Source organism: Hipposideros armiger, unplaced genomic scaffold (assembly GCF_001890085.2).
Source record: "Hipposideros armiger isolate ML-2016 unplaced genomic scaffold, ASM189008v1 scaffold_45, whole genome shotgun sequence".
Lineage (NCBI taxonomy): Eukaryota > Metazoa > Chordata > Mammalia > Chiroptera > Hipposideridae > Hipposideros > Hipposideros armiger.
This window is the reverse complement of record NW_017731395.1, coordinates 1,777,676-1,804,821: the sequence shown is the minus strand read 5'-3', so window position 1 is coordinate 1,804,821 and position 27,146 is coordinate 1,777,676. Positions and strand designations below refer to the sequence as shown.

At 39.1% G+C, this 27,146-nt stretch overlaps 1 long non-coding RNA gene across 1 annotated transcript in view; it reads left to right on the top strand.

The window, feature by feature from the left end:
• LOC109381170 (uncharacterized) overlaps positions 1–27,146 on the top strand; it is a 442,425-nt gene that overhangs the window by 99,474 nt on the left and 315,805 nt on the right. The window contains exon 3 of the long non-coding RNA XR_002123647.1: positions 6,020–6,099. This is a non-coding gene — a long non-coding RNA (uncharacterized LOC109381170). The remainder of the gene's footprint in view (positions 1–6,019; positions 6,100–27,146) is intronic.

Genomic DNA, 27,146 nt, shown 5'->3' with positions numbered 1-27,146 from the left:
GCTCTGTCCCAATAAAACTTTATTTACAAAAATAGGCAGTGGGTCTGATTTGGCCCACAAGCTATGGTTCACTAACCCCTATTGACAGGTTACGGTGCCCGGTAATACATGTGTGGACAATACAAAATTCAGCAGACCATAATTAGTGCCTATTCTGTGCTGTTGTAGATAGAAAAAGGAGTGAAGGCCCGATTTTATGCATATGCGTTACCCAGCATCCAGCAAGGTGGGATCTGGCACTCTGTCGGTGTGTCTCCCCATGTGGTTGTCTTTCATCACTGCCCACACTCCATCTGCCCACTGTGACTTGAGGGCAGAAAATGGTGAAGCAGACAACAGATCTCTATTTAATTCAACTCAAACGGTGTGAGGTACTCTTGCGTGACTTCCCTTTAATTTTCAGAACGATCCAGTGAAGTAAGCCCCACTATTCCTAGTTTACAAATGAGACAATACAGGCGCAGAGAAAGTAAGCCATGTCCCCCATGAATTCTACACTTGTTGGTAGTGGTGCTGTAAGGTCCAACCCAGGCACCAAGAACATCACCACATATGTACTCCATGGCAGATTTTCTCTGAGCATAGTTTATTTTGAATAAGAGGAAAGAAGATAGGGAACATCTTGAATCCAAATAAGGGAGCTGAGGGGAGGATGGCTGGGTGTCCAGATCACTTTTAGGGTGGGTTTTTGTTTTGCTTTATTTTGCTTTGTTTTAACATTAACATTGTGGCTATGTGCTGGAAAGGACACACATTCTTCATTCTTTTTTCATTACTCGAGAATTGTTGCAACCATTATGCAAAACCAGTAAAGGGAAAACTTTTTAAAAAAACATGTCATTTGGCAGGCAATGACCAGCTGAGGAGCAGCACAGGTCTCAAGGGAGAACAATATGCATTTTGTAAACTTGCTTGAAAGACAATTTATGGTTTTGAGAAAACAAAACAGGAAATTGAATTAAAAGGAGAAACATACTTAAATAATGCTCAAGTGATGACATAACCAACCAAAGCCTAACAATCACAATTTAAGAGTCAGGCATTGTCTGCTGTAAGAACGTCCTGGCCTTGGTTGGTCATGACCATAAGTGCAGAGAGATGTTTTATTATTTAATTGGTATGGTGTCGCAACTTTGGAATAGCTGAAAACTAATTCTTAAATTGGAAATGTGGCCCTATACTACAAGGCTCCTGGAATATCTTTCCTGAAAACACTTAAATATGACCTTCTTTTTGACATCATACATTTTGGTGCCTGTCTCTGGGTTGGCAGAGTTTTACCCTGGAATGAATTTGGGGTATGTCAGCTGGGTATTCTCTCTTCCTCTTGTACCGTGCTCAATACCTATTGGGGAGCGAGGGGTTTAAAAAACATCCCATTACAAGAAAGCTGGGTTTATATGAGAAAGAAAGAAAATCTGGAGTCATTTGTGACCATCACAGTAAATACACACACACACACACACACACACACACACACACACACACACACACACTTTTTTTTTCATGCTTTGTCCAGTAAAAAAAATGTTCCAAGAAAAGAAAGTTGACTCCTAATTCAAACCAGTATACTATATCTGCAACATTCTATTAATTTTTATGTGGTTTTTCCAAGGTCCTTAAAGAGCAGATGGTAAAGGAGAGAAACTGTGGACACTGAAGTAAGTTTAAATTCCAGATCTTTATTCAAACAGTTCCGAAAGAGGGTCCTTTTTCTTCATTAGTTAAAACACAATACTGTTATGTATGAAAATGAAGATTTTGATACATTTTCTTTTCTCTATTCCACAATATTATTGTATGAGGTATTTTATAGTGAGGATACTGAGATGCATCATCATCATCATCATCATCATTTTGTAAAAGCCAAGCTCATAACAACTACCCTAATCTGACTCAAACGGGGATCAAAAATCTGCTTTGCCATTCAAGTGTGATGACAAGGTAATTGACTTGGTCTCAGCAAAAAATATATCATGACTTGCCTGATCCTATTATATTGTTGTAGTGAGGTTGGGTTTATAAACAACACATGTAAACCTACCTGCTCAGTCCATTTTGTGATGAATGGCACACATCTCTGGAATACCTGGCCAGGTTCAGCGGTTCAGCTGAAAACACTAACCACACCACATGGTCATCAAGACACTCACCATCCGGGAAGTCTACTACGTTCTTCTCTGGCAAAGATGAAACCCCTTAGAGCAAGATTTATATATATATATATATATATATATATATATATATATATATATATATATATATATATATCTCCCATTTTGTATCACTAGCACTTGGCACACAGTATAGAGTAAAAAAAATGTCAGCTAAATGAATCAGGAAGATGAGCATGAATTAAGCTTGCCTTAATTTATTTTTATAAAGGTTTAGTGATATGGTAGATTATTTGCAATATGGCTGCTATAATTCTTCGCTGTGTATGCATGACTCTAGGCTTGGCCACGTGACTTGTCTTGACCAATAGAATGCAGTGGAAGTGATGATGTGTGAACTTGTCTTAAGAGGTCTTGCAGCTTCCTGCTCTAGCACTCTTGGGATCTAGCCACCAGCCCAGATGATCCTGCTGGAGACATGTGGCCTAGCTGACTGGGACCACAAACCTCCAGAGATGTCAGTGGGTGACTGTGGCTTCATAAGTGACCCTCGGTGACATAAGCAGAAGAACTTGCCAGCTGAGCCCAGCCCAAATGGCTGAACAAATAAAGTGGTCATTCCTTTAAGTCACTAGGTTTTAAAGTAGTTTTTTTTATGTAGCAATAGATAACTGACATCTATGAGCTTTTGAAAGCTGAATATTTTCATATATAACACCCATAAAGTGAATAGAACCAGACAATTTAAAAAGTAGAAACCAACTAAAAACAGCCATTTAAAGAACCTTATAGCCGAACACATCTCCACCACATGAGGGAGGTTCTTCAAAGGTAATCAGAAGGGACTGTTCTTATTTTGTTTGTTTTTCTTAGAGGAGTCAGTGATATGAAACGAAATTTGCAGGTCAATCTACGGGCATTTCTTCATAGACTGAGGACACGTGTTTGGTTAGACCTATGTTTTATGTTGTTTGATAATACAGTAAGTGAAAAGAAATCTACTGGTATTGTTTTTCTTTGGAATTTAATTTAGAACAATAATAGTTCCGTGATAATAAACTTGGATTTGATGAGTGGTCATTAGGGAAGAGTGAAAATACAATAAAACATTGGGAGAAAGTCCTTCTGCTCCTGAGGGTACGGAGGGCTCAGACCACTGAGGGGTGTTTGGGTGTAAGAGGAGAGAAGGTTGGACTTACTTGAAACAAGAGTAATAACACACTGACCGGGTATAGGGCAAGGTCATGAGCAGTGGCCACGTGCTAGCAGTCTGAGGGTCTTGTCCTGGCGAGGGAGGAAAAAGGGGTTTCGTATTTTTAAAAGGCTTATAGTTTTTCATAGCCAGATTGCTTAAAGCAGCATAAAATCATTCTTATTATTAAAACTTTGCCAATTTAATATTAAATATAGTGCAATTACCATATTCTTGGCGGTGAGTGAAGCACTTATGCACATCGTCTCAATTTCACAACAGTTTTGTGATGGAAGGAATATTGTCACTATTTTATAGATAAGGAAACCGAGGCCCAGGAAGGTCGAGTAGCTAGGCCAAGGTCACAGTTACTAAAGGATTGACTGAGGACTCAGGCCCAGGCTGTCTCACCCTAGAGAACTTTCACTTAACCACAATGTTAAATTGTTATATTCCTGGAAACTAGAATGTGATGAGAGACCCAGGGAAGAAAAACACCCGAAGAACAGTGACATCAATCCATTATAGAATTGCAAGACATTTAACTAAAAGGTTGTTTTATCCACATCTTTGCTATTGTGCCACCTAAGTCGTCGCAGGTGAAAATATAACTTGTTATGAGGAAGACACTAATTCTTTCTAGTACTTGTTTTTTATTTCAAAATACAAAGTGAAAGGCTTTATTGAAAAATCATTTTTTTTTTTTGCAAACTGAAACAATATTATTTTCAGTTAGGATTTGCCATTGTGTAGAAATACTTTTTGTTCATTGTGTAGACTGTAATCAAGATTGAAACACATTCAAAAATCTGTCCCAGGGAGATTGCTGAAAAGCGCCAACAGATATAAATTCTCTAAGAATGCAATATTACTGTTAGCCATGTTTTCGACTTCCAGTGAATTTGGAAAGACTTTATATCTGAGAAAGCAAATTAAGAAAATAAACCCCCTTTCTACTCTGTTTTCCACTAAGAAAACTCTCCATGTCATACAACATATTCATAATTATTTTTGTAGTTCAACTGCAAGGCATGGTTATTTCCTTAAGAACGTCTGGAGTAGAGAGTCACATAAGCATGGAGAAAATATGGAGTTGTTACAAATGACAGATAAAATGAGCTGAGTGGAAAAGCCTTCCTAATCTCTGTTTATGCAACAGCAAATAAAGTTTTGATATCAGACCAGTTTAGGGTTTATAAGTGATAGTAAAATTGGGGTAGCACTGAGAAGTTTTCACATTCAAAATTCTTTTTGTATTGTTTTTCTATTGTCCACCAAATAGGAAAGAAAGGTTTCCAATCCATAACTGACCAGCTACGAATTGAGGTGCTGATGCCCCTTAATTGAGGCACTCATGCTCCATCCTGAAGCAAATCTCTGCTGTAATAGACGCTAAGATATAGAAGGGATACGATTTATGTTATTAATTAATTGGTTCAGGATGCTGTCCTAACATGCCTTTGATACTATCTACTATCTTTGTAATTTTTTTTTTAATTGTTCACTTGGTGCAAATACAGGCAACTAGGGATAGGAAAAAAAGGACCGAATGCAACTGGGGGCAATTTGAAAAGCTTGCATCATGTAATGAAGTGACATCATATAACTGAAATGGACCAGACGGCTACTCATGCTGTGACCCCTTCAGCTTATTGCAACACAATGACATCATCGCAAGGGGGCTTTCAGTGTCAGGTGTAGCAGGCAGTCCTGCCTGTGGAGAGCTGGCTGACCCAACTTAGTCTCCCGGTTCCTGTCCCAGCTGGCTTACCAATTTTTTCTCAAATTTTGTTTCAGTTTGAGTAATCTTCGCTCACTCTGGATCTAACGGTTAATACTCCTCTCCAGATAAGAGAACATGTTCTAGGTACATCTCCCATCACTTTGGTGATTTTTGGTCAGAGAAGGAAGACAGTAAGCAATTTGAAAAATGGCCTCTTCCAATTCCAAGTTAAGAGAGTGTGAAACTTGGGAGAGAGGAGATGAAAATATAAGATGATAGTTTTTCTCAGCAGCGCGCATGCTGAAATACACAGAAGACCGTGTTCACAGCGCCTGTGGGCGGAGAATCCGCCCTGAGGGCAGCTGGCTAGGCACAAAGCTGAGAGGGCAGCGGCCTCAAAACCCAACTCAGTTTTTTTAAGAACGCAAATCCTTTTCACTGCCTGTGGACAAAATTACTGACTGACATGCTAAACCTATTAAATATGTATTTTGCAAATTTTGAAATGAGGAAAAATGCTATGTAAAAATTTTTACAGATGCTGAATGATTGTAAATGTGGTTAAAGATGTGGGACTTTGTTCTTTCGTGGATTGCTATTAGCTTACATTTGAAATCTCTGTTGGCCACGTATTTCACATTGTTCTTCCAAATGTAATCATTTCTCTCTTTTATCTGATCTCCTACAGTCTCTCTGTTTTCATCAATATCTGACAGCAATTCCCAAAGATCCAGTATAGTCCACTCTAATATCCTTATGTGTACTCTCTTCTCTCTTTGAAATCTAATACCTTAGCAGTGAAATAATTTATTGTGCTTTATTTAGACTTTTATTTTTTGCATGTGTTTTGATACTAACCTTTTGAAAAGAGTTATTTGGAAATTTAAACCAACTGTTCACCAACAGTTATGAAACCATGATTAAGAAATTTTCTCTTTTCTTAAATCCCTTTTTAATCCTTCTTTTTTTTTTTTTTTTTGGTGTGTTAAGGCAAATGCCACACAGACCCTGGGTCTGGCAACAAGGGGAAAATGAAGATGAATACTTACTTCTTGGAGTCCAGCTAACGGGTAAGCCATACAGAGCTCAAATGAGCCAGAAAAATCAGTGACAGTCTTATTTTTCTCGAAAACCCTTAGAGTATCTGGTTGTCAGAACCTGGAGATGTTTAATTCATTGAATGTGACCTGGTGAGATGACGGCCCTAACATACTTGCTAATAAATAAGTGGGAGCTACTTGTTTCCAAATGGCATAGACTGTATTCCTGTTCGTCTCGAGTCCTAAAGAAATGCATTTTGTGAGCACTATCTAAAAAGAAGCTTTTATGGGTACATTACAGTCTAATATGTGCATTGTTAAATTAAAGGGAAAACTTGTTCCAGTGAAGTGGTTGGCAGAAAACCATAAATCTTAATGGATAGGAAAATATGCCTTTCAGTAAAAAGGGAAGAAAGAAACAGACACAGGAAGCGAGCAAGCAAGAAACGCTGCTTAAGCACTCCTTAGGTATCAGGCCTCTGAGCAGCATCTAGCAATATTGATCCTTTTCCAATGTTTATGATCACCCCGCTTGCATATTCCCATTCTCCTCTTTGCTCTTCCCTTTGACTTTAGAAAATTGTCCCTTGGTGGTGCCAAAAATTTGAGGCAAGAATGAAAAATGTTTTGCTGTATTGCTAACCTGTGAAAATGTGTTTTTTTGCCAGTGTTGTGGTGGTTGAGATTTTTTTTTTTTCTTTCTCACATGGCTCTAATCCTGGCTGGATAGATCTTGCTGTGCAAATAAAATTCCACCCTAAATAAGTAAACTATGTTTCTTGGTAGGAGTCTGAAAAACTCGATTTCTTATTTTTCTACTCATGCAAGATGTACTTTCCACTGCTCGTTGCTGAAGTTCATTCCTCACCCCCAAAGTGGATAAACAAAGGGAATATCTGGGTAAAGGAAGTTTCTCCTCTTTAACCAAGATGAGAGAATAAGTGAATTAAGTAGCCTCTGTGGGTGCTTCCTGAGCCCTAAGCAGCCTTAAAATATCTGCAGGATACTCACTCTGTTGATAAAATTTTGTCTATAGAGACCACACCTTATACTACATAGATGTGAGTTACCATATATACTCATCAATAAAAGCTTATTGAGTGTTTTTGGTACTCTGGAATCAAATGTAGGCAAAACAAACAGAGATATCTACTTTCATGGAGCTATTTACATTTGCACAGTGTTCAGCACTTTTAATGAATTGTTCAACCAACCAGAGAATTATTTGACAACGTTGATTGAACCTACATTATGTACCAGAGCTGTGTTACCATGTTAGGTGTTAGGCTTCCAAGACTTGATCCTGACTCTCAAAGAACTCTCATGTGAGTGGTGAAGAAACACATCTAAGCCAATACATACAATAAATTATAGTTGCCATGGTGATGGGGACAGAGTGAGTGCTCAATAGCAGTGGGTCCTGTAATTAGGATAGACAGAGCTTTTTACTCTGACGACGGTATTTCCAATGGCCAATTTTTCTCTAGATCTGTCGCATTATGACTTGTTATTATCCTGATGTGACTTGTGCTTTTCTCATATGCTTACCTGTGCTTTACAAAATTAGCATTGTGAATATTGTTTTTCTATAGCAAGTTTAGTTCATGTTATAAAATTCAAACCCCACCAATTCCAAAATTGTGATGTAGCAGATACTTGCTATAATAATTAAAGATGTAAAGCCGGTCAGTCATGATTCTCATAGACTGAAAAATTAGTTTCTGAAGGACGAAACTACCCTTAACATGTGTATTTTTAGCAGCAGGAAACTCTCATAACCTGGGGTTCAGAGATGGCTTTGTTATGTGAGCACCAGTTCAATACAAACATAGAATAGATTGATGTAATCACGAATGAGTATTCTAAGAAAAAAGTTGATAAATAAGAATGCGATGGCAGTGCTTAAAGAAAACCTATCCTGAAGATACGGATTCTTTTGAAAAAAACTCAGCCAGCATCAGGATATCTTTTTAGCATTCGATAAGTCACTGTGGGAAGCACTGCTTGGCCACGTATGGATTAGGGGCCCCTTCTAGGAGCGATCATGGCACCGCCCTATGTCCTATTTTAGCACTTACCAAGTGGAACTATAATTGCCTGCTTCTATGTCAGCATCTCCCACTAGACTGCATATAATGAGGGAGCCAGTGATATCTATTTGATTCTGGCTGTGCACATAGTAGGTGTTCAGTATTTATTCTTTTTGAATTGACTCACCGCACAGGTTCTGGCCAAATGTTTAACTACCATTCAATTGACTATTATAGCAGTTTTGTGGTGAAGGATTCTAAGATTATTATGACAGGAAATGGGTACTAGACTTTAAAAAGTTGTACTAAGGCATACAACTAAAAAAAAAAAAGTTATTATGACCAAGTGTAGATTTATTGTACTCAAACAGCGCTTACTTAATCTTAACAGTTTACACTTCTGTTGTCTCTGACTCATCTTCATGCCTGGTACACATGCCACTTGAAGGGCCTCACAAAGTCATCTTCCAACTGGGACATCAAGGACTAAATCTGAGATGTTTGCCACATTTGAGGCAAAGGGAATGGACCAAACATTGGCAGGGCAGAAATGTCACCTCCGGTCTCCTTATAAACTGCTAACCTCTCAAGATATGTCCAAGGATAAAAATCAAAACATTTTTCAACAGGGTTCTATTTAGCGGTCACATTCTTGAATACTTCACTTTGTCACTATTTTATCCCCAATCAAATGTAGAACAGGGCCTCAAAGGTTTTCTTTGTTTTTCCTCCTGTGAGATGACAAAACTATTTGTGCTCAACTTAGAGAAACACAACTTATTTTTCCCTTCAACTTTTTGATAAATTAAAAAATTACAGCCTAGAATTTCTTTACCTTCCTTACAACAAAAGTAGTGGATAAAGGCAGAATAAGTAACAATTTGTGTATTAATTTATTGATGCAAAAAGAACTTGTCAAGCACCTACCATGTGGGAGTGAGCAGGAGGAACTGCTGTAGAAAAATGAAGTGGCAAAATGAATACAACAGGATTAACTTTAGAGGTTCACAATCTAATGGAGAGGATGTAGACATACAAGCAAGTAACTATATTACAATGTACTTAGTCAATAAATATTTATTCAGCATCTACTACATACTAGATATGAGGCTAGGCACCAGGGATATAGCAGTGAATACGTCTCAGATTCCTGCCCTCAGGGAGCTTACAATACAAAAAATGATAAAATGCGTCAATAAAGAAGGTGATTAACTCTAGGAAGAAAATGAAGAGGGAGCCGTGATACAGAACGGTCGAGTTTATCATCAGAGAACACGTGGTTTTGAAGAGCCCTGTCATTGGTTACCACGTAGGTTAATACTGGAAGAGTAGCTGTCAGTTGTGCAAAGAAAGAGCTGGGGAAAGGACACTGCAGGCAGGAAGAACTGCTAATACTAAGGGCTCCGGGCGTGATTCAGTTCAAATAAATGTCCTATCCTTGTGTTAAAAAAACTTTCCAGAAACCCTTCAGGCAAAGTAGCAGAGCGAGTGTTTCTTTCCAGATACTTGATTATGTTGAGCGGTCACTCTGCTCTCTTCCACCTTGTGTTAAAATGATTTGTATCCATGCCTGACTTCCCACTGGGCCTCGTTTTCATTCACTGTTGATCCGCGGCGCCTATTGCAATAGCTGGTGTAGGTGTCACAATGTTTTTGCTTTTTTTTCTCATTCTCCTTTCTTCTATCAGGTTAGAACACATACCGGGTGAGAAGAGAAGGGTGGGTGCAGACTCCTTTGCGTAATGCCAATAGAATAATTAACGTAGGCAGTGGGAAAAAAATCGTCTCCCAGATCCCACACCCGGAGGGCAGAATTGGTTTCTCTTCTCTTTCACGCTTCCCCCTATAAAAAGGAACCTATAATAACCTGCGCTGTTGCAGTAGGGAGACATGGGGAGCAGAATTGATAGCCAGCCAAAGAAGGTGGAACCGCAAGGGTGAGAAAGAAAAAGGATATAGAGTAAAGGAGAGGATGGAAAAAGAGATAGGTGATGAATGGTAACAAAGCTTCTCTGTTTATCTTAAAAGGCAGGGAGATGTTTAAGGATGGAAAATTGAGAACCTGAACCCAAATAGAATCTTGGCAATTATCCAAATCCCCAACTTGTATTGAGAGTTTTTTAAATATGTTAAAGTACATAATCCCAGGGTGGAAAGTTGGGCAATGTTATATAGTCTTCTAGAATCTTTGTGTGTTTTATCAACTGCCGGTTTGAATATGTGAACCCCAGATAGCCCTGCTTTTGCCTATCAAATATAAGAGTAACATGATGGATTTGCAAACAGTAGCAGCTCAGTAATTTCTCAGTAAATGTTAAATAAATAAAAGTTAAAAGCAAAAGCTATTTTATTGCTATTCTAATGCTTTTGAATTGTTTGAAATAAAATTAGCTTTATCAATCCAGGATCCTTCAATTGGAAGAAGTACCTGTAGATTGAAGAAGAGAGAAAACCTGCCAGCAACCATTCTCTAATGAAACAAAATAGTTATGCAAACAATTAACTGATTTGGTTAAAAGTTCTAAGTCTTAAAAGCATAAAATAGGGACATACAAAATGTCTACAATGATTTAAATTGTGAGGAAAAAAATTAGGATGTTTCAAGGGTATTTTAATGGGCAGAAAGGTATGGTACTCGTATTAGGAAAATCAGTGATGAATAAAATAATCTTTCACCCCTTTGCAGGGGTTACTTTTCTGAAAAGTGCCATGCCTCATAAATTTTATTTTGCAAGATCAGTGTCCAACAGAAAATTTATGCAAGCCAATAAAAAATGACATTTTATTTTTAATAATTATAGCACCTTAAATATAAAAGTTCAAGAAACTCTGCTTTTAAAACAAACTAAATATTTTTGAATCAAGACAAAATACTGCAGTTGGTACCTAAATCGTGCTGTAGAATAAATTGCTTCCTAGTACCAATAGATAACCACACAAAGCTTGCTCCTCACTCATGGTGTCTACTTGTAATAGCCAAGTAGCTCCTATTGGACTCACCCTACAGTAGGTTATACTTGTAAACACTGGACAAAATATAAAGAAAAAATACCTGAAGATACTTGAAAGTGACGAAACCGGGAAATACTGGAGAGGAGTCAACACTTGGAAGAAGAGAATGCTAGATGAGCTTCCAAATGTTTAAAGAAGCTTAGCCTGATGGCAGGCCCCAATCTAAGCTCTGCAGGCTGAAACGTAGATAGAAAACCATCAGGCTTTATGGTTTCAAGAATGAGATTCCAAGTATGGAAGTGAGATTCTACTACTGTCAAATGCAGAATTTGTAGCTAGAGTTCCAGCCAATTTAACTGACTGCCATAAAATGACTAATATTCTTTGAAAGAAATAACAGAATCCAGAGTTGCCACAATAAAACGTTCACAATATCCAGGGAAAACCCCAAATGTGAGATTAGCAGACAAGGCTTTTAAAGTAGCTATTACAATGATGCTCAAAAATATAAAGATAACTGAGTTCATAATGAGTGAAAAGATAAGAAATCCTAACATAGAAATATTAAACAATAGCAAAATCCTTGTCACTTCTAGAACTGAAAGATAAAATATCTGAAATAAAAAATATAGCTCAATGGACTTAACAGCAGGTTGGAAATGATAGAGCAAAAAGACAGTAAACATGGAAATAAATGAATTGAAGTTATCCAATCTAAAAAGACAGAGGGAAAACAACAAGAACATTGTTTTAAAAAAATGAACAAAAGTCTTAGGGACTGGTGGGACTTTTTCAAAAGTTCTAACATATATGTAGTTGTAGCCCTGTAAGAAAAAGAGATAGATAATAGAGAAAAAAGTTTTTTGGGGGGAAACAATTACTAAAATTATCTAAGTTAATAAAAATGAAAAAATATTAATTGTAGATTAAAACATTTTTTATGAATGAGAACGATATAAATGCAAAGAAAATCAGCTATGCACATCATAGTCAAACTGCTCAAAAGCCAATATAAAGAGAAAATCTTGAAAGCAGCAGAGGAAAAAAAGACATATTACATAAAGGGGAACAACAATTTGATTAAAATTATTTTTGACTTTTCATTAGTTACAATGGAAGCCAGAAAATAGTGGAACAATATTTTTAAAGGGCTAAATAGAACAGACTCTCAATGCAGAATTTTATATCAAACAAAAATATTCATCAAGAATGAATTATAGCTCAATAAATCTGAAAAAAAAGGAATAAAATCAAAGCAAAGACATTTTCAAATAAAAGGGAAATAGGGGAATTTGTTGCCAGTAAACCTAACACTATATATATAAAAAAAAATGCTAAAGTGAGTTCTTCAGGCTGAACAAAAATGATGCCAGATGGGAACTCAGATCTTCAGGGAAGAATGATGAGAACTGAAAGTCATCAATATAAGGGCAAATTTAAAAGAGGATATTTTCTTCTTAATGAGAAAATACATATAATTTTTAAAGTAAAATTAGAATAATTTATTATGGAGTTTTAGAATGTTTATAGATTCAATACATGTGACAAATTTAGCCTAGGGGACAAAGAAAGGGGCAAGTGGCCAATTATAGTGGCAATCCTCTTACTTTTGATGGGAAGTTATGTAACATTTACACTAAAGAGAAGCTAAAAGTTCAAGGATGTCTATTTTAATCCCTTAATCATTAGAAATTAATGTAAAGAGATATTGCTAAATATCCAATAGATAAATTAAAATTGAATTCTAAAAATACTCAATCTGAATGAAGGCAGGAAAGGAGGAACCGAGGAAGTTGAGGGGGTGACCAGAAAACAAACAGCAAAATGGGAGACTGAAATCTGTCTCAGAGCTGATGTTAAGGATAGATACTGTAAACATGTCAATTAAAAGCATTTTCTGATTGGTGTTTAAAAAGCAAGACCAAACTATATTCTCAGTCTGATATGTATTTTAAATATAAAGACACAGGTAAACTGAAAGCAAATAGGAAGGCTAGAGGGGCTGTATCAATATCAGACTTGTGAAAGAATACATCAAGACAGAGATTCCCAGAGAGAAAGGGATATTTCATCATGATAATAGGGTCAATTCATCAAGAAAACATATATGCGCACCTAATCACAGATCTTCAAAACAAGTGAAACAAAAATGAACAGAATCAAAGGGAGAACTAGAGAAATCCACAATTACAGTGGAAGATTTTAACACCCTTCTCTAAGCCATTGAGAAAACAACTTGAGAAAACATATTAAAGACATAGAAGATTTCAATGAACAATGCCATAAGCACCATGACCTAATTTCTGTTCAGAAAACACTCCAGCCAGCAACTGGGGATGCACCTTTTCCCAAGCACACATGGAATATTAAATGCTTATATTTAAAAAGAAGGGTCTAACATCAAAGACCCGAGAAGTTCTTAAGACCTTTTCTATCTTAGGAAGCTGGAAAAAAGTAATGCAAATCCAAAATAGGAAGAAAGAAGGAAATGACAAATATAAGAGTAAAAAATTAATGAAATATACAAAAGACCAAAAAATAAAGAAACATTGACAAAATTCCTGTCTAACCATGGTAGTAAGTACATGACCGAATCAAGACTTGTTGAGACAAAGTGAGATAGAGGATGGAGTTCTGAAATACACATTGTGACCATCAGTAATACTTGAATTTCAAGGTACTTATTAAAGTACCTTGTACTTATTTAATCCTGTACTTATTAAAGAAACTGAAGTTCTCCAAAGAAAACAGCAGGCACACATGGTTCTCCAGTTGAATTCTATTCCCCACTCATGAAATCTGGTTCAGGTAGAGTCTCCAGGGTAACTGGGTCTGTGGCTGATCAATGCAGCCTGTTTTATCCCTAGCATCTCAGTAAGAGAGCTCCTTGATCACACAGGTAGAGGGAGAAATTGAATTTCCTCTGTGCAGCCTTATCCTGGAGAGTAACTCTTATCCCTTCTATTCACAATTTATTGGCTAGAACTCACCTTACATCTTCACATGCCTTTTAAGGGGTTGAAATTGAAAAATAGAGTTTTTCGTATTTCCAGGAATGAGGTCTACAAAACAGGATGTGGTGAACATTTGGCATTATCCCTGACACAGAACCTTTTTCTATCATCTTTGTCAATTGATCAGAAAGTGTCATGATCAGTTAAGCAAAATTTTCCACAAATATTGTCTATTCAGACTGAACTCTGAAATCGGTATGTTAAGTTTTCCAGTTAGCTTCCTTACTTTTTTCATTTTTGTTAACCTTTACAAAATGCCTCATTGTTTTTTAAGTGGTCATGTTACTTGAAGGCAGTTTTTGCTGGGTTTGGTCTTTTCGTCTTTTATCCATATCCTGAAAGGATGAGACCTAAAAATATGTATTCTCTCATCCTCCCAGGGACCTACTCAATTGTTCTGTGATGAAGAGCGAAGACTAAGCAGCAATCATTTTTGTTCTGTCTTTTTGTTTACAGGAACCAAATGAAATCAAATTTTGGTATGCAGACACAAACTTTTTAAATTATCAAACTCCAATTGGCGAGGGAGTACTGTGTTATAAAAATTGAACAGGAGCCTTAGTTGAGCATTTGTGCAGTCGCTCTGCCCCGAAAAGGCTGTGGGAGAAAAACATTGTTTGCCTTGAGTACAAACACACTGAACAAGGCATCTAATCAGAGGTGTGGGAGGGTAACCCGAAGTCCTTCTGATCTAATAACTTAAAATCTTTAGTCTGAGAAAAATAACACTGTGCAATTAATCATCAACACATAGCACTTACAGACTGTAATAATTGCCAAGGGGACGGAAGGCATTGGACAAGGCGGGGTTGGGGGTGGGGTGGTAGTACCAGCTAGTGGCAGAAAAAGGACATGGTGACTTAGAGCTCTAGCTTTGAGGTCAGTCAGGCCTGGGCTCTATTTTGTTTCTCCCTCTTAGTAGCTTTGTTACCTGGGCTCAATTATTGCAGTTTCGTAAGCTCAATTTCCAAAATGGCAATACTTGTGCTTTGTAAGACTATCAGGGGAATTAACTGTGCCTGGGACATAAGAAATGATCAATAAATCAAATGATTGTTACTGTAGAGAATTCAGAAGTTATCAGTGCTTTCTTTGGTAGGTGAATTCAGAAAGCTTTTGCTTGAGAAAAAATGATTTTAAGTTGTTGGGACCTGCTAATGGTCACCATTTGCTTCGTTCCACGTGATAGGAATGGATATCGCTAGAAGCAAACAGAGTAGATTATATGATGCTTTTTGTAGTTTTCCCTATTCCTAATTTATTTGCATTTTTGGTGTACACACACACACACACACACAATTAACATCTCTATCTTTTTTCCTTTCTCTGTGGTGGTTAGTGCATGACTGAATAGAGACTTGTTGAGACAGAGTGAGACGGAAAGTGAAGTCCTGAAATAAACAGTGTGAACATCAGTAATATTTTAATTTCCATGTTTCATGGTTATGCAAGCCTGCTGCTCTGGAATTTCAACATAACCTTGAACCATCACCAACTTTAATTCTCCTCACACTTCAACCAGTAGTAATTGGGCTCCCCCCTCGCCTGCTGCTGCTGCTGCTGCTGCTGGCATTTTTGTTATTGCCTTTCCTTTGCTTTCATTCACTTTGTTTAATTCTTCTTGGCAGCTGCAAGAGCCGAATGCCAAACTCCTGTGTTTGTCGCATCAGAGCTGTGACTCCCACTCCTGCAGCACAGCGGGCTGCACAAGGCCTCTGACTCTTAGAGGAAGTTGCCTTGCTGAGTTATCTGCGCTCACCAAGAGTTTTCTCCCAAGCTGACCCAGAAAGCAGGGGTTTTAGGATCAGGCACAACTGGATTAAAACCTGGCTCATCTTCTCATTTTTGGAACGTCCTTGGACAAGTGACTCGATGTATGGGAGCCTCAGCTTTCTCCTTAATAAACAGTATTGACTCGGTTAGCAAACATCATTTGCCAAATAGTATTTAGCTCAAAGGGTTGTTTGGGATTAAATGAACGAGTGTAGGTAAGGTGTGCCTGGAAGATAGTAAGCCCTCAATATTAGTTAGTTACCACTCTATCCATTTCTCATGGTGAGCCAGCTGCCCCCTTCAGTTCACCTCCAATGGCAGTGCTCGGACGCCATGACTAGCTGTTCATGGTGGATCTAGGGGGGCTCTGGGGACCTTCTAAATGTGGGGCTGTGATTCGTTCCTGCACACGTGCTGTGTCAGTTTCCTAGGACTGCCGTAACGAAGTGCCAGCAACTGGGTGGCTTAAAACTTTGTTCTCAGTTCTAGAATCTAGAAGTCTGAAATCAAGCTGTGAGCAAGGTCATACTTCCCCTGAAACCTGTAGAGCTCTCTTCCTTGTCTCTTCCGAGCTTCTGGTGTTTGTCAGAAACCTCCGGTGCTCTTTGGCTTGTAATGCATTGCTCCAACGTCTGCCTCTATTGTCATGTGGCTGCCTTCGCCCGTGAGCCTCCAGGTATTCACGTGTCATCCTCCAGGTATGTCTCTCTTCTCCTCTTATAAGGACACTAGTCCATATTGGATTAAAGACCCATCCTACTCCAGGATGACCTTATCTTAACTAACTACATCTCCAATGACCGTATTTCCAAATAAGCTCACATTTTGAGGTTCTCGGGGTTACGACATATCTTTTTGGGAGACACAATTCAACGTGTAGGCACCTTTTGTCTTTACCAATTCCAGTTATTGTCAGCAACTGTCTGTGTCTCATTGGGGGTGGGTGCTGCCACGATCTGGTCATGGGAAGCAGAGAGAGTGGACATCTGAGTGGCTTAACCAGAAAGGACTGCAGGGATGTCTGGTTGAAGACCAGACAGTAGCTCTCAGATAGGTAGACCTTGGAATTGGCTGGCAAGTTTCAGCAATGATGATGCCTAGGTCCCACCCCCAGTGATTCTGATGACATTGGTCTGGGGTCAAGCCTGGGCATTAGGACTTTCAGAAGCTCCCCAGTTCTAATGTGCAGGCGGGTCTCAGAATCACTGCACTGGGAGAAGTCAGAGCTAATAGTGGCAGCTTTTCTACTTGATTGGATTAACTCTAATGGGAAGGATAGGCCTGGATTTTCTTTTCCAAGCCCTTGGAGCCAGTTGTATTTGGGGATTCATATTTAGAGGTTTTTTTTTTCACTGAACACTTTTGTGCAAACAAACTTAATTTTAAAAAAGTAATAAGGAGCACATACAGTATATAACATAAAAGTCCCTGTGTTAAGTGTCTGGACAGCACTCCTTAATCAAACTTAATTTGTTTTCAGGGAAACATGTAAATATTCAAATTATAAAGAGGCCCATGTCAATTTAGTTTAGGTTTTGCTACCAGAAGAGAGTTTTGCTACTAGAGAATTGGCACCAAACTTACAAAAAAAAAAAATCAGTTTTCATTCTTTATAGATTCTGGAATTGAGGGTAAGGGATTGTGAACATAATTATAAACCTCTGCATTATAGAGCCCAAGAATTCTATATCAACCCTGTGTACCTGGCTGGAGTAGCCTCAGGTAGAAACAAAGTGCAAAGGAAGAGTTCTGATGTATGGCTGAGCATTTGAGAAGCAGGAGGACCAGACCCGGGTTTGCAAAATGCCTCTCTGTTAACCACTTGGGTGACTTTGAAGAACGTATTTAATTGACATCAGCCTCTGTTTTCTCAGCTGCAAAAGGAGGTTTCGTCTAACTACCCCAGGATGTCGGTGGAGATAAATGAGCTAATATCCACACAGGTCCTGACTTAAGGGTTAGAAGATGGTATTCAGAAGTGAAAAATAAGAGAAAACCTTCTTTTGGAGGCACTGAGAGTACCCAAAGAAATGAAGTCGTCTTACCACCAACCAGGTGAAACATGCTGCAACAGGAAGCCCTGTGTCCCTCCTTCTATGGCGTGGATTACTGTTGGGTTGACGGAAAAGTCATGACGTATTTTTCTATGTTTTTTGTTGCAAAAATGCATCATGACTTTTCCGACAACCCAACAGTTACCTGCTTCCATCTTGGCCTGACCAGGTGCTCCCTTGCCTGCTTTACCATCTGGTTTGGAGTGGCGAGGGGGTTTAGTATGAAATACAGCTCCCAAGCTACTATTCTTGTCATCACCAGCAGTTATCATGTGTAGAGGACCATAACAGTTTTTCTAATGGACAGTCAGGTTGGATCTCCACCCCGATCCCCACAACTTATCAGACTACCTTTGTAACCAGTAACTCCGTCTGAAACTGAAGCCTCTGACCTTTATTTTGATGGTTGCTCTCTAATTCCTCATTACGTGTTATCACGGGATACGCCGCTCGCTCATAGGAAATAGTAAATAACCCTAGTCGTGAAAAACGATTTCCTGAACCATTAATTGCAAAGGAGAAACAGTGTTCAGTGTAAGGAAGTGATCTACTCCAAGAAGGGGAGTGTTCCCCGCCTAATTGATGAGATGATTAACCTGGAGTTGCAGGGAGTGTGGGACCCCTCCAGGAGGTAGAGGAGAGCATTCCACAGATACCTTCAAGGTGGAGACCTCCATTTTTTGTGCAAATAACTTAATTACCAGGGGATTTCCATAGGCAGTTAGCTGGTCCAGGCTGGGGGGGGGGGGGGGAAGAAAAGTGAAAATAGTGATAGAGGAGTAAGATAAAAAAAATACATATATTACATAGTTGATGAATATGTTCCCTTCCCCTCCAAAAAAAGTAGTTTGGGGTCAGGTACCAAAGTATTTTTTGAAAGCTAAGACAATTAGCCGGCCTTTTTGTGCACTTGTGTGTATAAGGGTGGGAAGAGGGGTAACCAGTCTGTGTGCCCTAGGTCATGCTATGGTGTTTTGGAATCCTTGTGGCACTTTGGTCCTATGTAGACTTCGGACGTTACAATGTTCATATACTTGGAAGTGTAATGTAAGAAATCTTGACTGTTCAGTGCCACCGAATAGTCAAGAACTCTGAAGATAAAAATTAAAAAACAACAACAACTGAATTTATTAGTCACTAAGTACACTATTATTTATGGCCTGATTTAAAGCTCAGAGAAGAATGATGTTCTTTTCTTGCCCTAGTAAGTGGGAGTTCATTATACGGTCATCTGGAAGAAATAAAAATGGCCCGGCCTCCCAGCAAACTGGATATCGCATTAGTCCTGAATTGATCGTCACCTTACTGATCACCAGGAACTCTGGGGGTCACTCCTTCAGAGTTTTTAAATTGACTACTGTCATGACTTAGTTGCTTGGTCTTTGCTTCTTCACTTATTCTCTCTATATGTTCGTATCCCCAAGAGTTACTATATGAGATCATACTCCCTACATATCTGATGGGTTCAGCCACTGATAATCCAAGAGGATAAATGAGTATCCCAAGCTCGCATGTTATTACACCTAATAGGCTACTGGCCAACTTTTGTGGTTGACTTTGCTTTGTACCCAATCAGCTGTGGACCAGTCTTGCTGTCATGTGGTGACCTATATGTACAGGGGACCTCAGAAGGGGGTTTTGGATGTCACAGACACTCAGAGCTTTATAGAAAATAAGCCAAAATCATGAAGACAACTTCTATTGTAATATGGCCCTAAGCAGTCTGATTATGGACATACCAATGCTTCCATCTCAATAATACTGTGTTTGGTGGCATTATACTAATTTCTGATGCCTCTCTGTACATAAGTCCTTTCTCCAGATGGCTCTGCTGTTCTTAAGGAGCCTTAGCTTTTCTTTTCTTGTACCCAGTCTTCCAAGGTAGAATCAGCCTTCGAAAGCCTGAGATGGAAAAGATGTCTTTAGAGATAGACTCCTATGGGTCCTGGGACAAAAAAAACCAAAAGACTGAACTTCTCTATCTTCCCTGTTCCAGCCAGTTTAGTGATGCCACCCATGACACGTGGGGTCCCAGTTCATGGCCTCTAGGTTACATGGCCTTAAGCTGTGGGGACCGGGGACACAGGTGGTATTGGAGGTACCATATATCCAGCCAATGACATGTGGTCAAGTTCTGTCTGACCTACTTGGCTTTCTCCAGGCTGTACCTCACCATTTCTTCTGGAAAGTTAAATAAGATGGGGGAACCTGAGGGCAGAAAAACGTAGCAGCCGTATGCTGAGGAGGCGCTAACGGATGTGCTGATGCTGAATTCCACAGCTTGATGTTTCTGGAGTTAGCACCAGGCATCCCATGAAACAGTGAGCACCGTCCAAGCCCATACCTACCTTTATTTACAAGGCGAAACGGAAGACTTCAGTGAGTGCTCGTATGGCCGCTCCTAATTATACTGGAAAAATTTGTAATGAATGACATACAAATAAACAATATCAATTTCACATTAGTGGTGCATATAGAAAATAACAGGGTATATGAATACATACATATGTAACATACACAGATAATCCCATGTGAGCATCTACATATATGTATATAATATAGAGATAGGTAAAAAGGTTTAAAGGTGTAAAAACCTTTTAACACATGAAGGTGTCTTTGCTTTATGAGGCACCTGGTAGGATACCTGGTATGTGCAGTGAGGCTGCCCTAGGGTGTAGCCATGATGGGCCAGATGAAAAGACAGCTGGATTACTCTACGGACAAATAGAACAGGGAATATTAAGTATTCAGGGGGCATATTCACCTCAATGTTGTTATTCTTTGTATTTTACAAATGAGAGAAGTGACGTTTGGAACAGTTGAATACCAAGTCCCACATGTTTGTTTCACCTACAAACATATATTGAGTGCCTGCAGTATGCCAGGCATATGGACTCCACCCTCACAGACCGCTGTGAAATGAGGGAGGGGCAGAGAATGAAAAAGTAAGCAAGTATAAGATACATTTAAAGTCATCATAAATGCTACAAAGAGAGAAACGAAGGGCTAAGGAAACAACATGAGTGAGGCACGTATATTCTAGTTGAGGCAACTCAACTGCTAACAACGCTCATAGTGTGGATATATATAGTTCATCACAAATAATCACGTTACCTTGAAAAAATTCTAAACTACACTAGAGACGACAAAAAAAGTGCTGAAAGAGCATTCCATGCCGAAACTAACATCAAGTACAAATGCCCTGAAATGGAAAGAGCTTGTGTTAAAGGAAGAATCAGAAAGCCATGGTGACTGGAGCTTTAAGCGACCATGGAGAGGGTGACAGAAGATGAAGAGAGAAGTAGGTGACAGCAGGGTCCCAGAGGACTTGTCAACTCTGCTAAAGTGTTTGGAGGAGGTGCCAATGGACAGATTAGAATTCAGAAATGACAATTTATCTTACGTTTTGGAGGGTCGTGGTGATTTCTGAGCAGTGATTAGAATGCAGGGTGGCAAGCATGGAAACAGCTTTCTCATTGGCAAGTTGTTGACTCAGTCACCCAGCTGTACTGCAGCATTGCCATAGGTGGATCCCACAAAATCCTAAACGAAACTCAAAAATACCGATGGATTAACTTACAGTAAGGTACTCGAGTCCATACAAGGGACATGGTAGCTTTGTCTCGTGGTCAGGCAAACTACATGGGAACAAAATTATAATCTCACGGTCACTTGAAAGCATGGAATCGATGGATGAGGTCTTATTAATAGTAATAACATAGTGAACATTTATCTAATAATTAGTATATTTCAGGCTCTACGCTAAGTGCTTAATGTGCATTTTCTCACTGAATCCTCATATCAACTCCATGAGGCAGACAATAGACGATAGGGTGCTATTACTGTTGTCCAGGGGCGAGATTATGATTGCATCAGAGGGGGTGACAAATGATTGAATTCAGTATATATTTTGAAAATAGAGTGGACAGATTGCTCGGTGTGTGGGAAAGAGAAAAATCAAAGATGACTCCTGGACTTTCCAGCTCAAGGAATTAGATGAATGGTGGTGCCGTTTTCTGAGATGGGGAAAATTACAGAAACAGGTGTGTATGGAGGGGGAGGGTGGGATCTGGTTTTGTGTACTTTAAGTGTGAGATGCTTATCAGATATCCAAGTTGAGTGTTGAAAAGGCATTTAGAAAATGTATTCCAGAGCTCATGGGAGAGATCAAATCTGGGAGTCATTGGTGGGTATGCAACATAAAGAAGAAAGCAGCCCTTAAGACGCAGAATTTCAACAAAGCAGGAAATTGGAGCACAGGATGACGAGGAAAGGTGATTAGTAGAAATATAACCTCCCATTCCACCCTACCTGTTCCCTCTGTTTCAAGAACCCTTGGAAATATCAAGAGGGACATTATATGGGATGAGGCTTTCAGCCTTTTTTAACCCTTTTAATTATTAAAGGATTCCAGATGTTTGGAGGTTTGGGAGCATTTATTCAGGTCACAGACACTTCAGTTATGATTATAAAAGCCAATTTAGGACATCTGTACCTACATACTCATGCTTTTTATAAAAGGAACATTACCTGAATGTTTTATCCAAGGTGTTTTGAACAATGTTCATCTAGGTAGACAGGGCATATAAATCGAAATATCGGCTGATTGGAAATAGGAGCCTGAATCGCATAAGAGGAGTCAGTGTCAGAATGTGAACTTGGGAACTCTTTATGTAGACTTGGGAACTGAGATCTAGTGAGCTAACTACAGATAGGCGGATAGAGAAAGAAGAACAATGACGCCCTTTGGGGGAATCCTTGTGCCTAGGGTCTGGAAACCGGAAGAAGATAGAAAAAACATCAAAGAAGAAGACAATAAAAATACAGAATGCAGGTTTAGTCGGGGCAAGAGAGAAGAGATTTAACATTCTATAGCAGTGACTTTAAATATGATAAACATTTTCTGCAGTGAGCTCTGCATGGCCTTGAACTCTCTAAGGCTTTTGGTGCTCATGTGTCTGTGTTTGCTGGCGCAGAGCAGTGTAAGGGTACACCATTAGATAATGTTTTCCCAGGAAGGCCTAAAGCCCTTTTTTTCTGGTTAGGCTACAATGTAGGACTTGCTGAGGTGGAAAGAGAACCAAGAGGCCAAGCCCCGTTTCTGATGACCTTCATAATAGCGTAGCAATGTCCTCCGCCCTTATGATTCCGTGCAAGGGATCTAAAATAGCAACTTGGAAAGTCAGCAGCTCACAGCCAGCCTCCACCCTTTTCTCATCTTCCTTTGTTTTCATTTGCTTGTTACTGGGAGCCCCTGATCTAAGGAGGGTTTCCATCCTTCCTGGCCAACCCCTGAACTCTGGCATCCTGCCCAGTGCTAAATAGTAGTTCAGAATCGCTTCACCGGAGAGATGAACAAAACATGGAGAGGACAAAGCATGGACTGCCCTTTGGTATCCTTGGCTCCTCTCTAGTAAATAAAACCTCATTGGATACACATGGAATTATTTGCCTAAAATCAGCCCTGATGTAGTGAAACGCTCCGGTTTTCTGCCTAAGTAAATCTTCGGGGCTTCTGCTCTTTCATGAAGATTTCTGTGTGTCTAAATTAACACACACACACACACACACACACACACACACACACGTGAATAAAGAGCAATTACATTTTTTATTTAGAAAAAAGTGTTTTCCAAATCAAAGATAACTTTCAACACAATTTTAAGCTATTTCGGTCTTAAATTAGACATCAGTTCATTGTCAAGTGTCTAAGAATAGTATGGTACATTCTTCGCTGTGAGGAATATTTTTTGATGATTCTCTCACTGCACATCTCTATTTTTCATCACCCCATACCCAACCCTTGTAGAAAGAAGCATGATAGTAATATGTGAAGATGCTGGGAGAAGACAGTAGTTAAATATGGCATGTGGCTGACTTCAAGTCATGGATAAAATGACTTTCCATTTTTTTTTTGACCTATTTGGAAACTTCTACTTCCAACACCATCCTAGGGCTATCACCGTGTTCCCTTTGGTGACTCAAAATCTTGCATATAGATACCCAATCTTTAAACTGCCTCTGTAGGTAACTCCTAACCAATTGGAAGAAATTTACAGATCTCTTCTCCCTATACCTTCAGTTTCTGGCTCACTTATACAGCTACGTTAATTTAATTAGATTTGCTTTCTACCTCCACTTAAAAGCATATCGTTGATGCTTCACAGACATATCAAATCAATATAACAACATATAGTATTTCCCCTTATTTTACCCAACCCCTTTTAAAATAAATTTTTTTCCTTAGAGTCCTGCCACGAGCTTTAAAAATAAAGCCCGTGCTAATGATTTTAAGGTGAGAGGAAGGAAGTGATTGAATATTGTATTTCTGAGAACAATGATTCATGCTGTTTTTTGGGGAAAAATACACTAGAACTTCATTCTTGCATTTCAGCTTTCTTTGATTATTTTTTAAAATTAACTTTAGAAAGATCTTGACCAACTGAAAAAAAAAGCTGGTATTTTAATTGTGGTTTTATAATATTTAAAAAATTAACTCAAGGAAAATTGCAATTTTTTCATGTTGATTTTGTCTATTCAAGACCCTGGTGTGGCTTTCCATTAATTCAAGTCTATTTTTTGTCTTTCCATATGGTTTTAAAGTTTTTCTGACTGTGTAGTATTTAACTCTTCTTGTTTTATTTATTCTTAGGTATTTTATTTCTTGTATTACTATTACAAATGGGGAATTCTATTCAATTCTGTCTTGTGACTGATTATTATTTTATATAGAAGGCAGACTGATTATTCTAGTTAAAATTATATCCTACCTTTCTTATTATTTTTGGACATATTTGTTATTTAAAGCCAAAAATTATTGCTAGATACGCTCCTTGCTAACAGTATGGCATTACTTGTAAACCCAAAGAAGATAATCGGTCCAGTTTTAAATGGCCTTTAGTTCTAAAAGACCAGAACATTTGAAGCTTATGTTGTAGCAAGTTTTAAAGGTTCCTTGGCCAAATAAAATGGGCATGATGTAATTCTACTGTCATCCCAAAGACCTCTCCAGGTGTTATTACCCAAGACCTGCAATGTATTTGTTTCGGGGTCATCACTCCTATAAAACTGCTCAGGAAAGCCTCAGTGGCCTTACATGGTTTTTAAAGTGGGTTGCGGGAGACTTCTAGTCTCTGTTCTAGATTATTCTATTATACTTTATGTATCAACCTCCAGGTTTTTTTCTTATGTAAAGTGAACATAGTAATACGTTGTTGCAGTCTCCCTAGGAAATTGGTAAAGATTAATCTGTTAATTGGGTGTGATCCTGAAGAAGGGAGTTTCCTAGATAAAGCAGAAAGATACTTTTATGACTGGTGTGAGGTTCTGCTTTATGGGTAGGATGACCCCCTCTTGGAAAGGTCACAGAAGTGGCCCGCAGGCATGTGGAATGACAACAATCTAATCCTCCTTCTTGTACAGCTCCCTGTCCGAGCACCATTGTTCCCTGTTTTCTGGCTCCCCAACAGCAGAGCCTCCGGCATTAAGCAACCTTCTGGCTTGGAGGAAAACTAAGTGCATACTTGCCTATATTCCAAAACCAAGATGACGTATACTTCCAATCGAACAGATGTGGTCAGCTGGTGATTGAACCCAGAGGAGAAGCAATTAAACACATCCAAACAACAATGAGTAGAAAACAGGGAAGGACAAAGGTGAATGCATTCGCAACATCTCTCCTCTCACTCGTCCACTTTTCCCCTTTTTCTCTACAAGGAGATGTTCCAAGCCTTTTTCTCTCCTGGGCTTTTGTTGCTTGGTCCTAAGCATAGGTGTATTCCGGGTAGCATATATTTTCTGTTACCTTCCAAGCACTGAAAATTGAGCAGGAATTTTGAATGGTGTTCAAGAAGTATTGCCAGTTTCCATAATTCAGAGACTTCTCCATCCATTAAGAGGCTCTCCAGGCCCTGTGGCATTTCTCTTCCTGCTTCCGGGTACTACCTGTCTGTTAGCAGTTTTATTGAAAATCACCAACGAAATTCACTCTTGGAAGAGGATGTGGAGCTCTCCGTCCAAACTTCCTCTTTCTCTCACCCCGTGTAAAAAGCCTCTCCATCCTGTCTCTGCAGAATTCCATTCACCTCAGCTCAGACAACTCCAAGAACTGAAAGCTCACACCCTCCTAAGACATGTTTGTACGGCCCTAATGATTAGAAACGTCTCCTTTACTTTGAGCCAGAATTTCCTTTCTATCGTTTCTACCCTTCGTTCTTAGTTTTTCTCTTTAGAGCAACGTGGAATAAATAATCCATCCCCCTTTCACACTCGATTTCTCCTCATTTTTCCCTCATCTGGATTAGGCAGCCTTAGTTTTCCTGCTGTCGCTCTGCGTGATGTGAAGTGTGTTGTCCAGTTACGACGCACTTGACTTACATTGGAACTTGCAGTGAACTATTGGGTTGTCGGGAAAGTCATGACATATGTTTTCTGTTTTTCGTTGCAAAAATGCATCATGACTTTTCCGACAACCCAATATAAACCCTTTGGCTTTTCCAGATGCGTCGCTGTTAATCCGTTTCTCCCTCACATTACATGTCATCCAGATGATTTTCTTTCTTTTTTCTTTTCTTTCTTTTTTTTTTTTGTGGTTAAGTGGGAAGGTTTTATATTTATCTCTTTCATATTTCATTCTGTTAGTTTGGGCCTCTCATTCCAGCTTTTTTCCAGTCTTGAAATAGCTAACTTATTAGCCATTTCTCCTTTTTGAGTCATCCATAGATTTGATGCCTGCTTTCTACATAGTCTGGAATTGGCTGGTGAGAAGAGAGAGAGGGAGAAAGAGAGAGAGATAAAAGAAGAAAGAAAGAAAGGTCCAGGCATGTGTGAATGAAGGTCTCCTTTGAGGGAATGGAGCAGCAGCTGTCAGGAGTGGGCCCACATCCCTCCAAACCCCCTTTTATCTCCCTACACACTGGCCACAGGGTATCCCTCTCTCCACCAGCTACCATCTCTTTGCTGGAGGGCTGTGTCAGGCTATCAGAGCCCATGATGCTCTGCCAGTGGAGAAGGTTTCTGGGAAATTAACATTTTCCTGAGGGTAGCTCTTAACCAATGGTTGTTGGGTGATACACTGCAGTAGAAACATCCCAGTGCCCTTTGGACCTAATGCAGTCGCCTTTGAGATGTGACCTCTACTGTGGTCAGAGCCCCTCCGTAGGATAAAGTCAAAGCAGCCTATAAACATGTCCTTGCTTTTCCTTATCCTCCCAGTGTGTGTGTGTGTGTGTGTGTGTGTGTGTGTGTGTGTGTGT